Raw genomic sequence first — 20,965 nt, 5'->3', positions numbered from 1 at the left:
ATTCCAAGTATCCAAAGAGAGACATTATCCAGTAATTTGATCAGAGAGAGAGAGAGAGAGAGAGAGAGAGAGAGAGAGAGAGAGAGAGAGAGAGAGAGAGAGGCAGAGGCGTCTTCCGACGCTCCGAGTTAAGGACAGAGAAGTGTTCGTTTCGTTAAACGGCCTCTGACTCATGCCAGTAAATGTTTTGTTGATACTAATAATATAAGCCTATTTAAAGATACGTTTACTTTAATTAGTCTATATGATACGTAAATAGTAATCAACTGTTCTTTTAGCCCTCAATATTTGGCAAAATCGAAGTATCCAAAGAGAGACATTATCCAGTACGTAATTTGATCAGAGAGAGAGAGAGAGAGAGAGAGAGAGAGACGCTTTGGCAACAATGGTCTCGGGGGTTTTTATAGCTTCCTTCTGCTTGATGATCGTGGATATTGTAGAAGGATTTCGACCATACTCGTTTGCCAAATCGACGATACGAACGCCACGTTCATGCTTTGCTATAATTTCATGTTTTATTGTAGTGTCTTACCGAACAATTATAGAGCCGTGATTTCCACGAGCGGCAGGATACTAAATTCAAATTTAGCGCGTCGGCGTCGCCAACACTGGTGGTGATGACGTCATCTCCCTCCACTCGCGGGAGAACCAGGTACAACTGCCCAGGTGAATCCAATTCTTTTCCTGCCGGCGTCCGGTGAACATCGGTGGTCGGTGCGGTTGGATAACTTTGCTTCGCTTTTTTCTTGTGGATTTGATCTTCGGAATTGGTGAAGTACTCTTTTTTGGCGTTGTTGTTATTTTGCTTTTATTTAGGCGTTGCCATGTCGGATTCTAGTCCGTCGGGAGTTAGGTTTTGCATCTCAGGATGTAAAACTAGATTATCCAAGCTAGAGTATGATTCTCACACTAAATGTGTTAAGTGTAGGGGACAGGTTTGTTCAGCAGATCGAACATGTAACGAGTGTAGTGATTGGACTGATTCTCAATGGAAGTTTTTTAGTTCATACTCGGAGAAATTAGCTAAAGACAGAATTAGAAAAGCAGCGCTTAGGGAAAGTAGACTTAGCTCCGCTTCGTCTTGCGATGCTTCTGTTCCTTCTGTTTCTCCTCAAATTGTTATGTCTCCTTTAACTACACCTCCTATTCCTCCTACTAATCCCACTTCTCCGGCTTCCCGTGTAGTTTCTTCCGACACCATTGCCAGTCTGGAATCGAGGTTAGATCAGAAATTTTCGGTACTAGCGAATACGGTTTTGCAACTTGGTAATTCAGTTAAGACGTTTTTGGAGAAAGCGGCCTCAGGTAAGAGTGTAGTTGAGGGTGCGTCTGTCTGTCCTGACACGTCTCCTAGACAAAGGTCACTGTCCAGCTCCCCCGCACCGGGGAGAAGACATACCGGAAGTCCAAGGGAGTCGATCGGGATTTGCCCACAGACAGGCGCCTCTCTTGTTGAGCCTGTTGCGCCTCAACAGGGCTCGGTTAAGCGTTGGAAAGGTGTTGCGGTCAGACGCCTTTCAAATGATTCAAGCGATTCGTCTCCGGTCGCACGGCGCTCTTGGCGAGATTCGCCCGTTTCGCGTCCCTTAAAGAGGCGTTCAGGCGCCGATTCTTCGCCTCCTCCAGTCAAGCGGTATAAGGAGCCTGAGAGTAGGGTTGCGCCTCGGCCGTTAGCGGCTCGTTCGTCGCCTCAATCTGTGCCTTTTTCGGCTCCATCTACTAGTAGAGATTGTGGTTTTAGCGCTGTAGCTAGCAGTTCTAAGGGTGTTTCTTTAGGCGCTTTTTCGTCTGTTACGCCTGATGCGCCTGTTTCGCCTCGAATTTCGGCGGCTCCGAGCGAGGCGCAAGTAGTTTTTTCCGCCTCCTGCTGAACATTTAGGCTCTTCCAAGCCTACGTTAACTGTTTTTGATTCGTCTCTGGCGCCTTTGCGCAAGCAGTTAGAGATGTTAACCAACTGGATGAATGAGTCCAAGGGTGGTTCGAAACCTTCAGATCCGGTTTGTAGTTCCGTCTACTTCTTCGGCGGTATCGGAGAATGAAGAAGAAGTAGAGGAGGAGGATTCACATCACCTCTCGTGTTATTCACGTCTCCTTAGATTTCTTCTGGTATCTTATCCAGATTATTTTGAGAAAGCGGCTCCGCGCTCCCCAACTTCGACTTTTTTGATGAGGAGGAAAACTTCAGACCCTCTCCTCCCAAAACTTGTTCTATCTAAAGCGGTTAGACATTCGTTGAAAGAGACGGAGAAATGGATGTCTATGAAAAGAGACTTAGGGAAGGCTCTTTTTGCTTACCCTCCCTCTAAGTTGCTTCGTAAGAGGTATAGGTTTTATGTAACTGGGGAAGCTCCTTCTCTGGGAGTTTCTGCCTCCTCCCAGGGAGACTTCTCCAGTTTAATCGACTCCTCTAGAAGATCTGCTTTCGCCGCAGCGAAAGTTTTCTTTACAGCGCCTGAGTTGGACCACGTTGTAAAGAATCAATTTAAACTTTTGGAAGTCTTTAGCTTCCTTGATTGGACTATTGGCGCTTTAGCGGCCAAGATCGAAGACTGTCCTTCTCTTTCCCAGGAGTTAGCGGAGGATTGGATTGGTGTTCTGTCCTGTGCGGACAAATCCATTAGGGATGGATGTGATGAGTTAGCTTCGCTCATCGCCTTTGGTACCCTTAAGAAAAGGCAACTTGGTGCTCCTTTGCTTCTAAAAGGGTTACGTCCCAACAGAAGTCTGCTCTCTTGTTTGCTCCTTTTGTGAAAGATAACCTCTTTCCAGACGATGTAGTGTTGTCAATTTCATCTGCGCTAGATAAGAAATCTACTTCGGATTTACTGGCACAGTCTACTAAGAGACCTAAAGCTCCTGTGGAGACTGTTCCTTCGGTTTCTCCTCTGGCCCAAGCGCCTTTTCGAGGGAGAAAACCCAAGCAAGCTTCTTTCGGCCGAAATCGAATTTGCGACCTCAGTCTAAGGCCTCGGCCAAGGTTAACAAACCTTCCAAATGAAAGCTCGGTTCTTCATGCACCAGTGGGAGCCAGGCTGGCTCTGTTTTGGGAGGAATGGGAAAACAGAGGAGCAGAAGCCTGGGTAGTGCAAGTACTCAAGTTCGGCTATCGTATTCCTCTCGTTTCACCTCCCTCGCTCTCACCTGTGCCAATTCCATTCCAGGCATACTCTCCGGGCTCAGACAAATTTCTGGCGCTAGCCGCAGAAGTGGAAGCGCTTGTTCTCAAAGAAGCGATAGAACAGATAGAAGGGGATTTTCCTCCAGGCTTTTACAATCGCCTTTTTGTAGTTCCCAAGTCATCAGGGGGCTGGAGGCCGGTTTTGGATGTGAGCGCCCTGAACTTGCATGTCCAGAAAACAAAATTTCATATGGAGACCACTCGGTCGGTTCTGGAGTCCATCAGACGGGGATTGGATGGTCTCTCTGGACATGCAAGACGCTTATTTTCACATTCCGATACATCGCGAATCTCGGAAGTACCTGAGGTTCATGTTCGAAGGCAAGGTGTTTCAGTTTCGGGCGCTTTGCTTCGGACTAGCGACCGCTCCTCAAGTTTTCACCAGGGTTCTATCCCCGATAGGAAGCTGGCTACACATATTAGGAGTAAGAATCTCCCTCTATCTGGACGATTGGCTTCTCCGGTCGGAATCAGAGAGTCGGTGCATGAAGGACCTTGGAACAACTCTGGATCTTGCCAGAAAGTTAGGAATTCTGGTCAACAAACAGAAGTCCCAGTTGGTTCCATCTCAGAGCATCCTTTATTTGGGGATGATTCTGAATGCTCAAGTTTTTCGGGCTTTTCTGTCCCCGAAGAGGTTCAAGGCTGCTGGAGACAGTTCAGGAGTTCTTGGACAAAAAGGTAAGTTCTGCCAATCAGTGGATGAGGCTCCTGGGCAAATTGACGTCAGTGGAGAAATTTGTGACGTTGGGAAGACTGCACATGAGACCTCTGCAGTTTTTCCTGAGAGCCTCTTGGTGCAGGAAGACACAACCAGACTCGATTACCTTTCCTGTCACAGATCAAATAAAAGAGGACCTAAGGTGGTGGCTCTCTCGAGCAAGGTTGGAAGAAGGGTTAGATTTACGACCCATCCTCCCGAACCTACAGTTCTTTTCCGACGCATCGGACACAGGTTGGGGAGCCCTACTGGGAAATCAACGGACTTCAGGAGCTTGGTCGGAGAAGGAGAAGTTCCACATATTTAAAGGAACTGTTAAGCAATTTTCTTATGGTCAGACAGTTTCGGAGCTTAGTAGAAAGGCCGAGTAGTGGCAGTGCATTCCGACAACTCCACGGCTCTCTCGTACGTGCGGAAACAGGGGGGGACTCAGTCTTTCTCTCTGTACGAAGTAGCCAAGGATCTCCTCCTGTGGTCAAACAAGCGAAGGTTCAGCTAGTCCCGAGATTTGTTCCGGGAAAGATGAACGTCCTGGCGGACGAGTTAAGTCGTCAACAGCAAGTGTTACCTCTGGAGTGGACTTTGGACAACAAGATTTGTCAGAAACTTTGGCGCCTTTGGGGACGACCGTCAATAGACCTGTTCGCGACATCGAGGAACAACCGTCTTCCTCTCTTTTGTTCTCCAGTCCCAGATCCTCTAGCTTGTCGGTGGACGCAATGCTGTTGGATTGGTCGGGTCTGGAAGCTTATGCATTCCCTCCTCCGTTCGGTCTAATAAGAGAGGTGCTGAACAAGTTCATGTCGCACAGCAATGTAACGCTAACGTTAATCGCTCCCTTTTGGCCCAGGAAAGAGTGGTTCCCGGACCTTCTCCAGTTGTTAGTAGACTTCCCCAGACTTCTTCCTCCAGAGAAGTGGCTTCTCAAACAACCTCACTTCAAGAGGTTCCACCAAAACTTGTCCGCTCTAGCTCTGACAGGGTTCAGACTGTCCGGAATCTTGTCAGAGCGAAAGGATTTTCAAGAAGAGCTGCAGAAGCTATCGCTCGTTGTAGGAGAGAGTCTTCTAACAAACTCTATCAAGGGAAGTGGAGAATCTTCAGAGAGTGGTGTAGAAGTGCTAAAGTCTCTACTTCTGCGACCTCTTTAACAGAAATAGCAGATTTTCTTCTATTTCTTAGGAACTCTAAGAAACTGGCTCCTTCGACGATCAGAGGATATAGAGCCATGCTCTCTTCGGTTTTTCGACATCGAGGTTTGGATATTTCCTCCAATTCAGATCTGTCGGACCTCATTAGGTCTTTCGAAACCACTAAGCTCCCGCAAGATACAGTGGCTTGGAACTTAGATGTGTGCTTAAGTTCCTCATGGGGCCACCGTTTGAGCCTTTGAAGTCGGCTTCACTCAGGAACTTGACTAAGAAGGCACTCTTTCTTATTGCACTAGCTTCTGCTAAGCGTGTCAGCGAATTGCACGCTATAGACAAAAGAGTCGGTTTCTCTCAAGGCAATGCTGTATTTTCGGTATCTTTGACCTTTCTAGCCAAAAATGAGAATCCTTCTAATCGGTGCCGAGGAGTTTTGTGGTAAGGAACTTATCTGATTTGGTTGGACATGAGGAGGAAGAAAGGCTCTTATGTCCAGTCAGGGCTATTAAGCAGTATCTGTTTGCCACTAAGGGTATCAGAGGACAATCTTCTAAGCTCTGGACCTCGGTTCAAAATCCCTCTCGTCCTCTTTCTAAGAATGCTATATCGTTCTTTATTAGAGAGCTTATCAGGGAAGCTCACTCGCAGTCCGAGAACGACAATCTTTCCGTTCTGAGAGTTAAAGCTCACGAGGTTAGAGCAGTGGCAACTTCTTTAGCATTCAGAAAGAATTTATCTTTAGCTTCGATTCTTCAGAGCACGTTCTGGAGATCGAATTCGGTTTTTGCGAGTCATTATCTCAAAGAGATAGAAACGGTTTTCGAGAATTGTAAAACGTTAGGTCCGGTGGCGGTTTCTGGCATGGTGTTGGGAGAAACGGCACAGGGGTCGTCACCTCTATGCTAACTTTTCACCTTGAATAGGTTGTCGAGTTCAAGGGAAGCTGGGGGTACTGAGTACCTGGGATACTCACCAGTCTGTTAGGTCAGATTTTACAATGGTTGGGTATATATGTTTTTAAATCTGGTGTTGGTGACAAATGTTTTGTATGATTGAATTTCTGGTCTTAGCCCAGGGCAAGGGCAATCTTTGTTGTTACTATCCTCCGTCAGTCAGCCTTGACTCGCTTGAACTACGGAAGGATTCCACTCCTGTAGAGGCTAACTTTGGTCAAATTCCAATTCCTCTACAATAGTAAGAAGAGCACCGACCAGAGGCAGTAACAGTCTGCTGTAGCTCTCTTACAAGGTAAGGTACAACAGACACCTTGAGTGTTTACTGGTATTGCAATAAATGTAACCATTTAAAAATACTAGTGGTCCACTGAATCCCACCTTCCCATAAATGTGTAATCAGCTCTATAATTGTTCGGTAAGACACTACAATAAAAATGAAATTTTCATTATTAAAATGAAGTTTTATTGTATACTTACCGAACAATTATAGAGCCGTGATTTCCACGAGCGGCAGGATACTAAATTCAAATTTAGCGCGTCGGCGTCGCCAACACTGGTGGTGATGACGTCATCTCCCTCCACTCGCGGGAGAACCAGGTACAACTGCCCAGGTGAATCCAATTCTTTCTGCCCGTCCGTCCACCTAAGGGGAGGAGGGTGGGTATAATCATAATTGTTCGGTAAGTATACAATAAAACTTCATTTTAATAATGAAAATTTCATTTTTGCTTCCATCGAAATCATTTTCTTGGGTTTTTTCTTATCACCTGCTTTGTCTTTAGCTTTGAGACCCATGGTTAATAATAAAATAGACAAAATAACACGAAAAATAGGCGCAAATACAACGAACTAAACAACGACGTGTTAACATGCAGCACCAACAAACAAACAGACTGAACGCCATCGGTCGCCTATACAACTAACACTCATCGCAAAATCGTATCTCAAATATTTCGTTGTATATCAAAGCTTGTATTTTCGCAAATTTTCTGTTGTATCTCAAAACATTCGTATATTAGGGCAATCGTATGTCAAGTTTCCAATGTAATTTGATCAGAGAGAGAGAGAAGAAGAGGAGAGAGAGGGAGAGAGAGAGAGAGAGAGAGATGAGAGAGAGAGACGAGAGAGAGAGAGAGAGAGAGACGCTTTGGCAACAATGGTCTCGGGGATTGACGTAACGTTTATTTTCTGAACAGATAGGACAGAGAAGTGTTCGTTTCATTAAACGGCCTCTGACTCATGGCAGGAAATGTTTTGTTGATACTAATATATAAGCCTATTTAAAGATACATTTACTTTAATTAGTCTATATGATACGTAAATAGTAATCAGCTGTTCTTGTAGCCCTCAAGATTTTGCAAAATCACTCCAGGTTGTACAAAAACTTCAAGAATGTAGTGTCACCAGAGGATTACAATAGTTTTTACCTTCAAGAACCAGCATTCTTTTATGAAAATAACTCCAGGTTGTACATAAAACTACAGGAAACAACATGTAGTGTAACCAAAGGATTACAAGTAAGGTTTTTATAACTTTTTATTAGTTTAAGACATATTTCCAAGCGTCGTTCCGGCTTACGACGATTTTCGGCTTACGACGCGTCTCAAGAACGGAACCCCCGTCGTAACCCGGGGACTGCCTGTATAGGCATTTCTTTCCTGCCCAATTCTTTCCAAATTGATGGCGCTTAATATTGCTTCTCTACATGATCAGTCTGTCCACCACCCCAAACCTGTTATTACTACTGAGAAGCTATCCATCCATTAAGGCTAAACTATCCTTCATTAACTTTGATGTATTTTTGTCATAATATTTGGCATAAACCAATTACTTTTGTAAGAAACTACAGTGGGATACCAAATATGAGGAAGTTGCCCTTACATATATGGTTATACGTATATATAAAAAGAAGACGTGATGGAGATTGACAAATGTTCATGTATGGTAATCATTGACAGTTATGGTGATTACAGTGGTACATCATGCCATGACTTAGGACAGCAGGTCTTAGCTTGCCTGGGAGATGGGTGTGGCTGCTAGACATTAGGTAGAGGTGCCAGGCAATCATTTATTTACTCAAGAATACTAACCACTGCCTTTTATGTCAGAGAGTTTCTCGGCAGCATGTAGAATCTGTTGATGAAACTTGTTAACAAGGTAATTAAACAATTTTTCTTTTGCTGTTGTTGATTTATGACATTTGTTTTTGCTGGCTGACCAAGTAGAAACTGGTTTCATCCATTTTATTGTATGTAATGGGACATCTGCAAGAGGTAGGGTTGAGACAGGTTTCTCAAAGTGTGCTGGTTGACCAGTGTCTTCCCCATTTACATTCAAAACATAAGGGCTGTCTCAAACTCTTCTTGTTTGTGCCCAAATATGCAGAGAAGAGTTGGTGTTGCCTTCTTGCTCAGGACACTTAAGATCCCCAGATTGTTCACACGTAGATAAAAAGTATGATACAGCTGGTTATCATGTTGATCTGTTTGTGCAAGATTGTTAGAATTTTTGATAAGTGTTTGTTTTGTCCAGAATTACTGATGTGAAGGCACGTGATCACTGGACTGTGCACTTGCAGCACAGGATTCATGCGTTTAAGATGCATGTCATAATGAACTATGTGCAGGTATTTAGTAGAAACTTAGGGTCCTCTTGAACCATCCACAGCTCCTGATGTGCATTAGCACAAAAGTGTATTTTAGTACTCATCTATATTTTCCAGTTAGGCTCTGATCAGCCATATGAAAGTCTGGGAATGTGGACCATGATTTTGAGTGGTTGCATTATTCAGCAATCCATAGTGCTAGATCCATGTTTGTTTTCGTGGTCATTTGGCATTGCTCAGGGCCGACAGCTTTTGTCTCTGGAGAAGCTTGTTCAGTGTGGGTGTCTTCCATCTGCACTTGCTTCAGTGGTACTGATGAGCACCGAATGATCCTCCCTCCCTGTTTATGTCCTTGAGCGAGGAGATTAGAGGGAATCACTCTTGGTGGTTGGACAATTGGAACTTCCTGATGGGAGTTCCACTGAAATCTCTCCTTTCTGAGATGCAGCCATTCACAATCAAATCAAAGGAACAGCTCATTGTTCCGATACGTAATACAAACCCTCGGTCCTTTAACAATAGGAAGGTAACTAGCGGCAGCTGGGACGGTCGTAAGCTTCGAACAAGGGGAGAACGGTAGTTAACTGCTTGTCCGATCGTGCGCGCGCCCGCGCGCCCGAGAGGTGAAGAATCACTTTTGCTTTCGGCCGCGGGTGTGAAGGACGTGTTCGTCATCGCTCTCTGCCCGCTTCATCGTCGTATGCTTTGTTTATTTTGTGTTTTCTACTAATGGTTTGGTTTGACTTGAAAATGAAACTGTAAGTACACTGTTTTCATTTTCATTACTTAATTATGAATCAACATGGAGCTATCGCCGTAGAGACGGCGATTTCCGCTCTTTTCATGAATTGAACCCTTGAATTATGTCTCGGTGCCGAGGGCGGGCGCACTCGCGCCGAGTCATGTATTTTGGGCGAAAGTGTGTAATTGAAAGATGTAAGTACTCTTTTTCATTATATTTTTGCCCTGTGCGTTCGTTGCCGAGAGCTTGATTGCGCTCGGCAAGAGCCTCTTATTTTGTATGAATAGAATGCAATGAAAGTGGATTCGCAATGCAGTTTTCATTTTCATTTATTAATTGCATCAAATTTAATTTTGGATCAATTTCCGCTCTTACCCGGGAATTAATCCTTACGATTTATTGCTGTGAAAGTGAAAATAGCAAGTGCAGTATTGTTCATTTTCATATATATTTATTGATAGCATCATATTATTATGGATCAAAGTTTTCCGCTCTTACCGGGAATTGATTTTTCCCTCTTTAAGTTCTATGAAGTGAATCGCAAGTGCAGTATTCTGTTTCATTTTCATATTACTTTTCACTGCTGTGCGGGGGTAGGGGAAGCGAAGGTCTGCCAGGAAGTCGTCGGAAAGCTCTCCCGCGACTCCCTTGGTATCCGATTCTTCGTCTTCTTTCCTGCCCCCCCGCTCAGCTTCCTCGTATTTTGTTTTTTGGGGTCTTCCTTCCGTTCGGGGTGGGGCATGTCTCCCCCCCGTGCGTGAGGGAACCCCTCTTACTAATCTGTCTGTGCTACCGCAGGTGCTACAGCCGTGGGAGACGACCTTGGACAGGTATGGACCACTGCGGCTGCAGGGCGTGCCTAGCATCCACGATCTGCTGCAGAGTCTAGCGAGGTCTGGGGCGGTGACCTTGGAGTTGGTCTCCACTACAACCTTCACGGCCGCTTATGCTGCTTCCCCCCGCTGGTCTACACTCCCCATGCTGTGCGGTGACGCCGTCTGCCGCTTCTAGGGCCGGTCGCCGCCGTACCGAGGAGGGGTATGCCGCCGCCGCCTGTGTTTCTTGTGTGTTGCCTGCCCCAGACTTCCGCTGTTCCAGCAGCTCGCCCCTGGACCGGCCGCCAGTACCACGCTGGCTGCCGATGATTCTACGAGGCGATGGCTGGGCCTGCCGTACCTGTCGCTGATGTGGTTCCTGCTACTGGCTTGGCTGTCCCTTCTGTGTTTACCGCTGCCGCTGTTCCTGCCGCTCCTGAGCTGGTTGCTGTTCCTGTCGCTCCTGGTTCCTGCGCCTGTCCATGCTGTCCTGCCCATGGTGTGTCTCCCCAGTCCCAGGTCCTTCCGGACAGGTGCAGTTCGGGCCGTGTTGCTTCGGCAATAGGCCCGACTCCGGCCTGGATGGAGGACCTGACGACTGTCCTGCGTGAGCTGACGAAGAAGAGGAAGGTGTCATCTTCGTCTTCGTCTGTTGCTGCCTCTTCCCCTTCGACTTCTAAGGCCCATAAGCCGAAGAAGAAGAAGGCTGCCTCCCCCCCCCCCCCCTAAGAAGTCTCCTTCGGGAACTTCTAAGGGCCCGTCCCACCTCGGTGGGACGGGGGGTCCTTCTGCTGGTCCTCCTGCTCCTTCGGGAGCGGGGCCCGTCTCCCCTTCCGTAAGGAAGAGATAGACGGGGACCAGAGGAGTATCGGTTAGCTCTGGTACTTCCTCGCCTGGTGCTAGCGGCGATGCCGCTACGCCAGGTTCCGGCTCGGTCTCTCGTTCGCGGGAGATCCCGAGTGTACGCTCTCCCTCGGGAGACCGTGCAGCCAAAGTTTCGGCGCCAGAGTTCGCTCGGCGCCAAGACCACGGCACGGAGCAGAAGGCTGGCGAGAAACCGCTCAGGTGACTCTCGCCAGGCCAGCGGCCGCTCTCGCAGCGACCAGCTGGTAACCGGGTTTTGTTATTCCCCCTAAGAAGACTCCTTCGGGAACTTCGAAGGGCTCGTCACATTCCGGTGTGACGGGGGGGGTTGGGGGGGTTCTTCTGCTGGTCCTCCTGTTCCTTCGGGAACGGGGCCCGTCTCCCCTTCTGAGAAGAAGAAGAAGACGGGGACCAAGGGTGTGCTGGCTACCGCTGGTACACCCTCGCCTGGTCTTGGCAGCTCTCTGCTGCTAAGCCAGGTACCGGCTCGGTTTCTCGTCCGCGAGAAGTTCCGAGTGTACGATCTCCTTCGGGTGACCGTGCAGCCAAAGTTAAGACACCTGAGTTCGCTCAGCGTCATGACCGAGGCACGGAGCAGAAGACTGTCGAGAGCCGCTCAGGTGACTCTCGCCAGGCCAGCGGCCGCTCTCGCAGCGACCAGCCGGTACCTCGTGTGGACGTGACGGTCTCTGACCGGCCACGGGTTGAGGCTGGGAAGAGGTCCCCCAGGTCCCCTCGACCGACGGTACCAGCCTCGGCTGGTACCAGCGGTTTGACGTGCCGCGAGGACGCTCACCGTCTCACGGCGAAAGCGAGCTCTGACAGGTCACCTGACCGCCGCTCCCACAGGGACCGGGCGGATACGGTGACCAGCAGCAGCTCGTCTGACGCACGGGACCGGGGTCGAAGTGCTCAGTCGAGCCGCTCGCCACAGGTGAGCGGCACGGCCAGGCCTGCAGATCGATCCCCACCGCGGGTTGGTGATCGGCTGCAGCCCCCCACGTACGCTGGTCCTGCCAGCGAGCGGGTGGGGGGGAGCGTCAGGTCTGTCTCTCCACTACCTTCAACTTCCTCGGGCTACACCGGGAAGAGCGAGGTAGCTAGGAGTGATCGTGAGAGGGTGCGCGCTCACGATCCCGTCACGACGCCGCACGTGCCACGTATGGTCTTAGGACCAACCAGGACGTACGCGCAAGTGATTGAGGCGACCGTCAGGGGGAGAGGGGGTAGCGTCAGTTCTGTCTCTCCGATACCTTCAAACTTCCTCGGCATACGCCAGGAAGAGCGAGGTATATAGGAGTGATCGTGAGAGATGCGCCGCTCACGATCCCGTCACGACGCCGCACGTGCCAGGTTGGTCTTAGGACCAACCAGGACGTACGCGCAAGTGATTGGAGGCAACCGTCAGGGATCTGTTGCTGGTCCTTCTTCTGAAGGAGGAGGGTCCTGGGAGCTGCTCTTGTTGGAGGGACTGGACGGTCCTACTCCTCAAGACGCTGTAACTTCCGAGATTCAGAGTAACTTTACCCAGGTTATTGCACTGATTCGTCAGCACAACGACCTGGGGGAAGGATCGCCGCTCCCACCAGCAGAGCCCATGTCTCTGCTCGAGTCGTTTTGGGGCCCGAGAGGGAACCCAAACCGACGGTGGGTTTGCCGCGATCGGAGCTTGCCGATTCTGTCTTGAACCAGAGTCTCTCGTCTCCGGACAAGAAGGCTCTCTCAGTTCTGGCCGGTCGATCAAGCTACTTCCACCTCCTCTACTGCGACAGCGGCGTTTCTACGTGTCTTCGGACACCGTATTTAAATACTCCTTCGGTCCTCCTGAGAGGTTTCGACCTCGACGAGGACTGGAATGAGTCGGAGGACTGGTATCGGCTCTCTCCTGTCAGGTGTCGATCAGCCCCACCCAGACGACGTTCACAGTGGCGGCAGACCCTTACCTACAGTGAGAGTTCGTAACCCTCCTCGGGAAAACGTTTTTCTCCTGACGATACGTTTTCCCAGACTCTGACGAGGCCATCGCCGCAAGGCGATGGCTGCTCCTACTCTTCTCCAACTGCTAGTTCCACTGGGAAGGCGAGCGAGTATCCAATTCCTCCCCCATTCCCGCTCTCCTTACGGCTACGAGGGAAAGGGGAAGGATCCTACAGAGATTTCTCTGTAGGATCCCACGTTGGGGACTGCGCTACCAGGGGGGACCTTCGGGTCCTACCTGACGTAAGCCCCGGTCCGTTGAGGAGGGATCCTGCCCCATTCTCGATTTCTACGGGAATCGAGAGGACCACCAGCCGATATCGTTTGACGAATTCGGTGGGGGTTTCGCAGACTGCTTAGAATTCTACGAATTTCTAGCGCATTCAGAGTGTTAGAGTTTCTTACGATCTCCAAACACTTAGGCGAGACCACGGTCCAAAGTGAGCGAGACGAGAATCCCCGATATGTTACACGATAATCGGGAACCTCGCCTATGCTCGAATTCCTGGAATTTCTAGCATTAGGAAGAAGACTGCTGCTGAAAGAAGACTATCTCACAGTAGGCGACCAACCTGGAATAGAGAAGAACGGACGGGAATATCCAGTTTGGCTGGAACTATCGTCTTAGTATTCTGTTCACCATTGAAGCTTTCCTTCGAGGAAGACTTCTCCTTCACTCTCTTTAATAGAGAACGAAGGTGGTCGATCTCCAATCCTTATTTTGTTTTCTTGAAGGAAAGAATTTAGGATGGAGATCGTTGTTCAGAATCCTACAAATACTACGTATATTAACCTCACGACATGATTCTGCTAAGCAGTTGAATGGTCCGAGGGGGTAGGCGCATATCCTGGTTATTCTACGGATTGCGACTTAGACGAAACGTATTCTAATGAACTGCAACCCGGGTTGCCTGCAACCTCCCAGGAGTTTCCAGTTTCAATTTTATATACTTATGGTGTGTCACAACAACACCATTTAAGCTTTTATATTTACCGCAAATTCGTTTCGCTTAAATATAATTGCTCGAGCATATCTTTTTATCTCGGAGGTTCTAGCCGAACGCATTCCTTCGTGGAAAGGATTACTTGCAACTCAGGATGACGAGTCAGCGACAGCTACTGCGTATTGAATTGCCCGAGGCATTTCAGTATCAGCTGCCGCTTTGAGGTAGACGGTTGTTTATGTCTTTCTCACCTGCTTTGATTGAATAACAACCGTACTCTGCCCAACAATCACGGACTTAAGTCTGATTAACGGGGATTCTCGCATACATGAATGACCATCTACTGCGGTGAAACGCTAGTATTCATCGTCTTCGGTATTGCGAGAATTTTAAACAGAGATATCTATTCGACTCTCATCTTTCTGTTTACCGCACGGTAACAGAATTCTGTAATAGTCTCTTGCTGCATCGTATCCCGATAATGCGAATGATTTTTGCGGAATCTGAGTTTGTCCTCAAATATCTTGTATTCGGAGGTGTACAATTTGTTCATTGTTCACCCCGGATTAGCAGATGTATTGAAAGACATCGCCTACTCCCACACCTGCCAGCTCTACTTCCAAACGTTCAGCCCATGAGAAGCAGTTCTTCAAGCGGCTCTCCCCTGTGTTTCATTACTGAAGAACGCCCCGCTTTCATTGCACAACGGACAGCAATGAAATGGCGGTTAGCGTTTTCAGTCATTTGTAAGCACAGGTTTAGAATCTTGAGATTCCTTCTCTCGATTCAGCTGGAAGACGTAGGTTGCATTCATTGCCTACCTTCGTCTTCAACGTCACATAGTGTTGTTTCTCCTTAAGCTGAGATTCAACGTCTATGAGATTTCTTGCCATCAGGGACCTCGGTCTTTTGAAGGCAATTGACTTTCGCCTTTTGAGCTTATGCATTAAGAGAATCATCGCCGCGCCGTCCGGCATCGGTGACTAACAAATATTTTATTTGTTTGGTCTCTCAGCATAACTCTTTAAAGGGCGAATGGTCACGTGACTTACCGGATCGTTGGACAACTTGCCTCTACTGATTCCGAACCAGTCAGTCGGCAGCTGTCAGCGCCCGAGTCAGTTACGAACTATGCTGTGGACTTAGTTCGGTTGTTCCAGAGCAATCATTACTTCGTCTTAATAGCTTGTCAGTATGAGTACTGTACATAACCAAAGTCGAGAAGAGGGATAGGTCATACGACTATTCCCTTCTTTTCGTCTTAGGTAACTGCATGACTTCTCTTGAGAAGTCAAGCACAAAGGGATGGGGATTTGTGACGCTCGATTTCGTACCGATCTTCGTAGCGAAGACTCAGAACCCTTCGGTAACTGACGATTGGTTCGAGTCTTTCACAATACCCTCCCTAATGGACTTCACCGCCTCCGATACGAAGGCTATGCTGCTTTGTCCTGTGAAGGTGCGACGGATCTGTCTGAGAAAACTCGACACCCAGGATGAGTGTGGACGCCTCTTCATCATTCTCTCGCGTTCCGCAAGAACTTCTCCGTGGCGCAGGTAATGAAGGCAGGCGCCTGGTCCAACCGGACCGCATGCACCTCCTTCTACCTTCAGGATATTGCCCACAGTTCCTTGGATCTTTTTCCTTGGGAACCGTGGTGGTTGCTCAACACATTGTGTGTTAACCCAGACCCTCGCAGGCTGAACAGCATCGAGTCCTGGTGTGACCGTAAGAATGGATGAGGAATGAGAGTGTGACTGGCTCCTCTTCCCATCTTTTTCTTCCCTCTACCTTTGGGTAGAGGGACACGGTCGTCACCCTGCTGGGTAAGGACGAGATGCAGGGTGAGCTACTAATAGAGCACCATCCTATCCCTTTCAGTAGGGATAGGAGTAAATATCCACCACTTCCTCCAACAAGGGGGAGGAAGTGGATGCCAAATTGAGACAAACCCATCATTTTATGATTGTCTCTTGCAAACAGGAACAAGTTCTTGCTTGCTGGTACGAAGAGATACGGTTGCCTCTCTCTTAGTACTTGGCCCAGAGGTCTGACCATTGATCCTGCGGTGCACACCCCGATCAATCGGACAGAGGTTTGGATCCCTCCCTTGCTCTTACGACCTAGGGAGGCACTCCAGGTTTTTGGACGAACACCAGTCTGTTCACCAAAAAGACTCAGATTCCTCCCACCAAGAAGTGAGTCTTCCTATTGTTAAAGGACCGAGGGTTTGTATTACGTATCGGAACAAATGACAATTTGTCGAAAATTGCATTTTTCCTAACTATACAAACCTGAGGTCCTTTACATATAGTCCCACCTCATGCCACCCCTCACTCTGCAACTTTTTGCATGGGCCTAAAGCAAAAGTGATTCTTCACCTCTCGGGCGCGCGGGCGCGCGCACGATCGGACAAGCAGTTAACTACCGTTCTCCCCTTGTTCGAAGCTTACGACCGTCCCAGCTGCCGCTAGTTACCTTCCTATTGTTAAAGGACCTCAGGTTTGTATAGTTAGGAAAAATGCAATTTTCGACAAATTGTCATTTTGCATCAGTTGTGTGTGCACTGTGCAAAGGATGAATGTCATCTGCATGTCAGATATATTGGAAATACTGTACAGGTAGCATTCCAGGAGTCGAATAGGTTGCTTAGGTATTTTAATGAGTGACAACACCACTGTAGTTAGTTTCATATGTCAAAATGTAGAGAGGAACGGTTTCCTTTCCTGGAGTCACTTGACAAGGGAGATGCACAAGAGGGTGATTCACCAGTACTGTTGAGCTGCCAACAAGGTACATTATGGGAAGATGGAATGTGGTGGCAGACCACTTAGGCACCAGGGTCCATTTTTAAGGATTGCGGTAGTCCCTACAACTTTGGATAGCAAAAAGGCTTTTCAAGTTTTGGAACATCAATGTTTGATCTGTTTGCTGCACAGCAAAAGATGACCACATTTGTTATATCTTTGAAGCATAAAAAACACAAGTTTTTAAAGTTCGTAATTTTATTTTCCTATTATGTAAGGAAAAAGTTAGTGGTTTGGTTGGTAGACAATTATCTTTACAACAAATGACACATTAATTCTCAGATTTTGAGAAATATATGAGTGTTATTCAATTTCAAAATCATAAACATTACAGGTGACCTTGTGGGTTTTGAAGACGTTAAACACTGGGAAAAATATTATCAACCTCGACAGTATGGAATCAAAGCAAATATTAAATGTTGGTATTTAAATGAACATCAGAGTTTAATATTTTGAAGAAAGTAATTGCCAGTTCCCTTAGTACTGTCTACTAAGTTTCATAAAAGTTAAGTATAAATAGGAGGTTGAGGAATGTTTTGTCCCTTAAGTTGACCTTTGACATGAAAAATAGTTAGTAGGTATTAGACTATTTAGTGAGACTACTCACCAACCCCTTAGGTACTATTGAGCGCAATAATCCGTGCCATATCTATTTGCAGTAAACGTGAATTGCCTGAATATGAATGCATCCCTGAAGCAGATGAACTAAGTAACTAATAGGGTGTTCAATAAATAGCATGCATGTTGTGTGTATGAGCCTGGTGAGGGGAAACAAGATTATTTACTTATTTATTTTTGACATTGCTAACAAAACATGCAGATAGGAGAGTGGAAATTGTTGAAACGTCAGTATTTGCAATTTCCTACATCCCATACATCTTATAAACATTGGAAAGTTCAGAATAGCAATATGGTACACAAAACATTTTACCAAGTATTTCTGAACATCATGACTGAAATTCTATCATATATTTATGTTTAAGCAATTATGTTGATACTGTTCATTGTCGTGACCAATCTTAATCCAAATCACAAGAATAAATAAATAAACAAATAGAAGAATAAAATTCAGTAAAAGAAAGCATACAGTGACATTTTATTAGATTTATTTATAGATCTTCAACATGATATTGAGTGCGCTCCTATCAACCAACGTTAAACCAGAACTACAGTACAAGACTGAGGCTTATTAGACACTATATTGAAATTTGTTTAGCATCACCATTCATTTATGATCTGCTATGTCAGTTTATTTAAACTTTTAAAGTGGTTTATAGTTATCATGTTTAAGTTATGCGTGATCTTTGAGGACACTTGTATGTATTAATTGGTATCCAAATAAAATCCACAAAAACATAGTTTACATTATGCTGATGATTAGGTATTACTTCTACAAGATTCAATTACAGTTGGGGTCATTGATGAGGCTCTCTCACATAATGTAGGCTTTAGTTTCTATTATCAGATGGTTATGTTGCTCCCCAAACATCACACTCCTGATGGATCATAGCCCAGTCGTTTGATAGGACTCCAAGTTCAAGATGGCCCCATAGCTAGTCCTCACCATTTGGCCCCCTTAGATATGTAGTGCCGCCAGTGCAACTCATGCAATGTACTGTGGGCATTACTTAAGGTTCTTTGCAGCGTCCTATCGGCCCTTAGCTGCAACCACTTTCATTCCTTTTACAGTACCTCCATTCATATTCTCTTTCTTCCATCTGACTTTCCACCTTCTCCTAACAGTTGTTTCGTAGGGCAACTGCCAGGTTTTCCTCCTGTTATACCCTTCAAATCTTCTGGATACACGAGTGCTAAAAACGTCACGTTGCTGATGCTGTCTTTTATAGAGTAAGGTATCTGCCCATGCTTTACAGTGGAAAACCACTAATTTGGACTATGCTAGCGTTATGTTAGGACGCATTACGTGGGCGTCAGGAATTCAAACGACATTGTCGACATTATTAGTGCAGTGGTAGTAAAACCTTGCCTGACTACAGGAGATGCTGATGGCACCAGCTAGGCTAGACCTCTAGGCTTCCTTCCAACAGTACTGGGTCCAGATGCCATTCTATGCCAGTACCATGAGAGACAGCACAGGGGAGTTTACACTAGGCTTCACCGCACGCTGCATACGTAAGACTCATCACCAACTCCTCCCAAATTCTTGTTAGCCCCACCTACTGGACTGCTCATCAAGACACACCACACCACTAGCAGTCCAGTAGGCGGGGCTAACAAGAATTTAGCGGGAATTTAGGAGTTGGTGAAGAGTCTTACGTATGTAGCGTGCTGTGAAGCCTGGTGTAAATTCAAATTAGACATTGTCAGTAACGTGTTTTAGCGCTCCTATGTCCAGAGCCTTCACCATTTCAGAGCTGAATGGCCTCATAGGTCGCAGCGCTTGGCCTTTGGTCTAGATTCTACATTCTATTTTGTTCAACAATTGCCCCATGTTAGAGGCAATTGATTGTAAGCGTTCCTGGACCATTATGGCCACAATCACTCAGAATGGTACTGTCGCCCTCAGCTTGGTGATGGATGTGTGTCTCCTGATAGGACGTGTTGGGCTGCCATTTCTGAATTATTTTAGTCATGCAAGAGTCCCAAACCCAAGGTTATGTTTGGGCCATCTTTAGTATGCTGGGATTACGGGCTGGGATGTCCTGACTTGGTTGAACCCACATCTCAAGGTTATGGGGTGGCTATTTAAGCACCAGATTTCATGGCTTGTACTGATATGGGATTCTTTTCTTTTGACAAGGTTACAGGTGGCTTCTCACTTCAAAGCTTTGTTTTCTCAGAGCCCGACGCCTCCTTCCACCGGCGGGTCCACTTCCTGATGACTTTGGTGGCCCTCCTAACAAGATGAGCTTCTCCCCAGAACTCGATGATTATACAGTAGAGACCCGGTTCACGACCGTATTAGAACTCGACACAATCGGATTTCGCCACTAAACTTTTCCAATAAACTTTGTATCTGTTTTCAACCAAAAAACCAGTTTCCGACCCCAGACCATATGATGTTTGTAAACAAAACTGTTTCCGCCAACCGCCGCTAGTTGGCGTCATCCAGTGCTACCAAAATGTTTAGCCATAATTTCATGTTTTTTTAGCATAAATTGACCCAAGAATTGGAGTTTAGCATAATTTCTTTCACACTTAGGTTTCTAGTACAATTTTAGAAAGAATTGGAGTTTAGCATAATTTCTTTCACACTTAGGGTTCTAGTACAATTTTAGAATGTATTTTCACTAAAATTTTAAATAAAATGCAGAAAATTCCTTAATTTCATACACAGCCATAGTTAATTTATGTATCTTCCTTGTGAAATTGCCTCAAAAGCAGCACTAACAAATGAGCTGATTGCTAAGTTTGAGCCCAACTAAGGAATGTTAAATTTTGTGGATATAAATAAATACCCACAGTGGCATGACAAACGATCAGTAAAGTGTGAATAATGTTTTTTCTTCACGAGTAAAGAATTACTTTTTTTCCTTTTTTAAGTTTTATTTTTTTCACTAGATATCAAAATTTTAATAATGTCTGAAGTGATTTTCACATAATTTTCAAGTATTTATTCATTGTGTGTGTGATCTGTTAAAGAAAAATGGTGCTTCAGTGGCATGATAATGATCAAGTAATAAGTACGTATGTTATTCTTCTTGAGTAGAGAATGGCTTGTTTGTTTACCTTTTTTTTTAGTTTTAATTTTTCAGTAAATATCAAAATGTTATATTTGAAGTAATTTTCACACATTTTCAAGTATTTATTAATTGTGTGTGTGACCTGTTAAAGAAAAATGGTTCTCAGTGGCATGATGATGATGCAGTAATAAGTTAAAGGTGTGTATTTTTCTTCACATTTGTATGTGTGATCACACATTTGTCAAATAGTATACTAGTGATTGCATATGAAATAGTATACTAGTGATTGCGTATGTGATCTATTAAAGAAAAATGGTGTTTTATTTCGAGTTTGCTAACATGTAAAGACCATCAAATTATTAGTTATAATATTGTCTGTTCGTAACTTTGTATCATTTCACCTAATATATAAATGTTCTAAATTTCCATTACATCGTTGTTTTAGCTCAAATGTATTAGAGAAATGAGATAATGATAGATTAATAGCATAATTCTGGCACAAAATTGCACCATATTTGGCATAAATTCTTGCTTGGACCGACTAGCATAATTTAGCAAAACG

General features: G+C 45.9%; 2 protein-coding genes across 11 annotated transcripts in view; one reads left to right on the top strand and one right to left on the bottom strand.

Moving 5' to 3' along the window:
- LOC135219140 (large ribosomal subunit protein eL6-like) overlaps positions 1-796 on the bottom strand; it is a 102,336-nt gene extending 101,540 nt beyond the window's left edge. Inside the window, exon 1 of the mRNA XM_064255645.1 lies at positions 533-796. The gene's annotated coding sequence lies outside the window, so the exon portion shown is untranslated. The remainder of the gene's footprint in view (positions 1-532) is intronic.
- The window catches only part of LOC135219137 (cytoplasmic dynein 1 intermediate chain-like), a 181,950-nt gene that overhangs the window by 4,513 nt on the left and 156,472 nt on the right, over positions 1-20,965 (top strand). The gene's annotated exons all lie outside the window — the stretch shown is intronic.

This window comes from Macrobrachium nipponense, chromosome 1 (genome assembly GCF_015104395.2).
Source record: "Macrobrachium nipponense isolate FS-2020 chromosome 1, ASM1510439v2, whole genome shotgun sequence".
NCBI lineage: Eukaryota > Metazoa > Arthropoda > Malacostraca > Decapoda > Palaemonidae > Macrobrachium > Macrobrachium nipponense.
The sequence above is the reverse complement of the archived record's forward strand: the minus strand, read 5'-3'. Positions and strand labels throughout refer to the sequence as shown.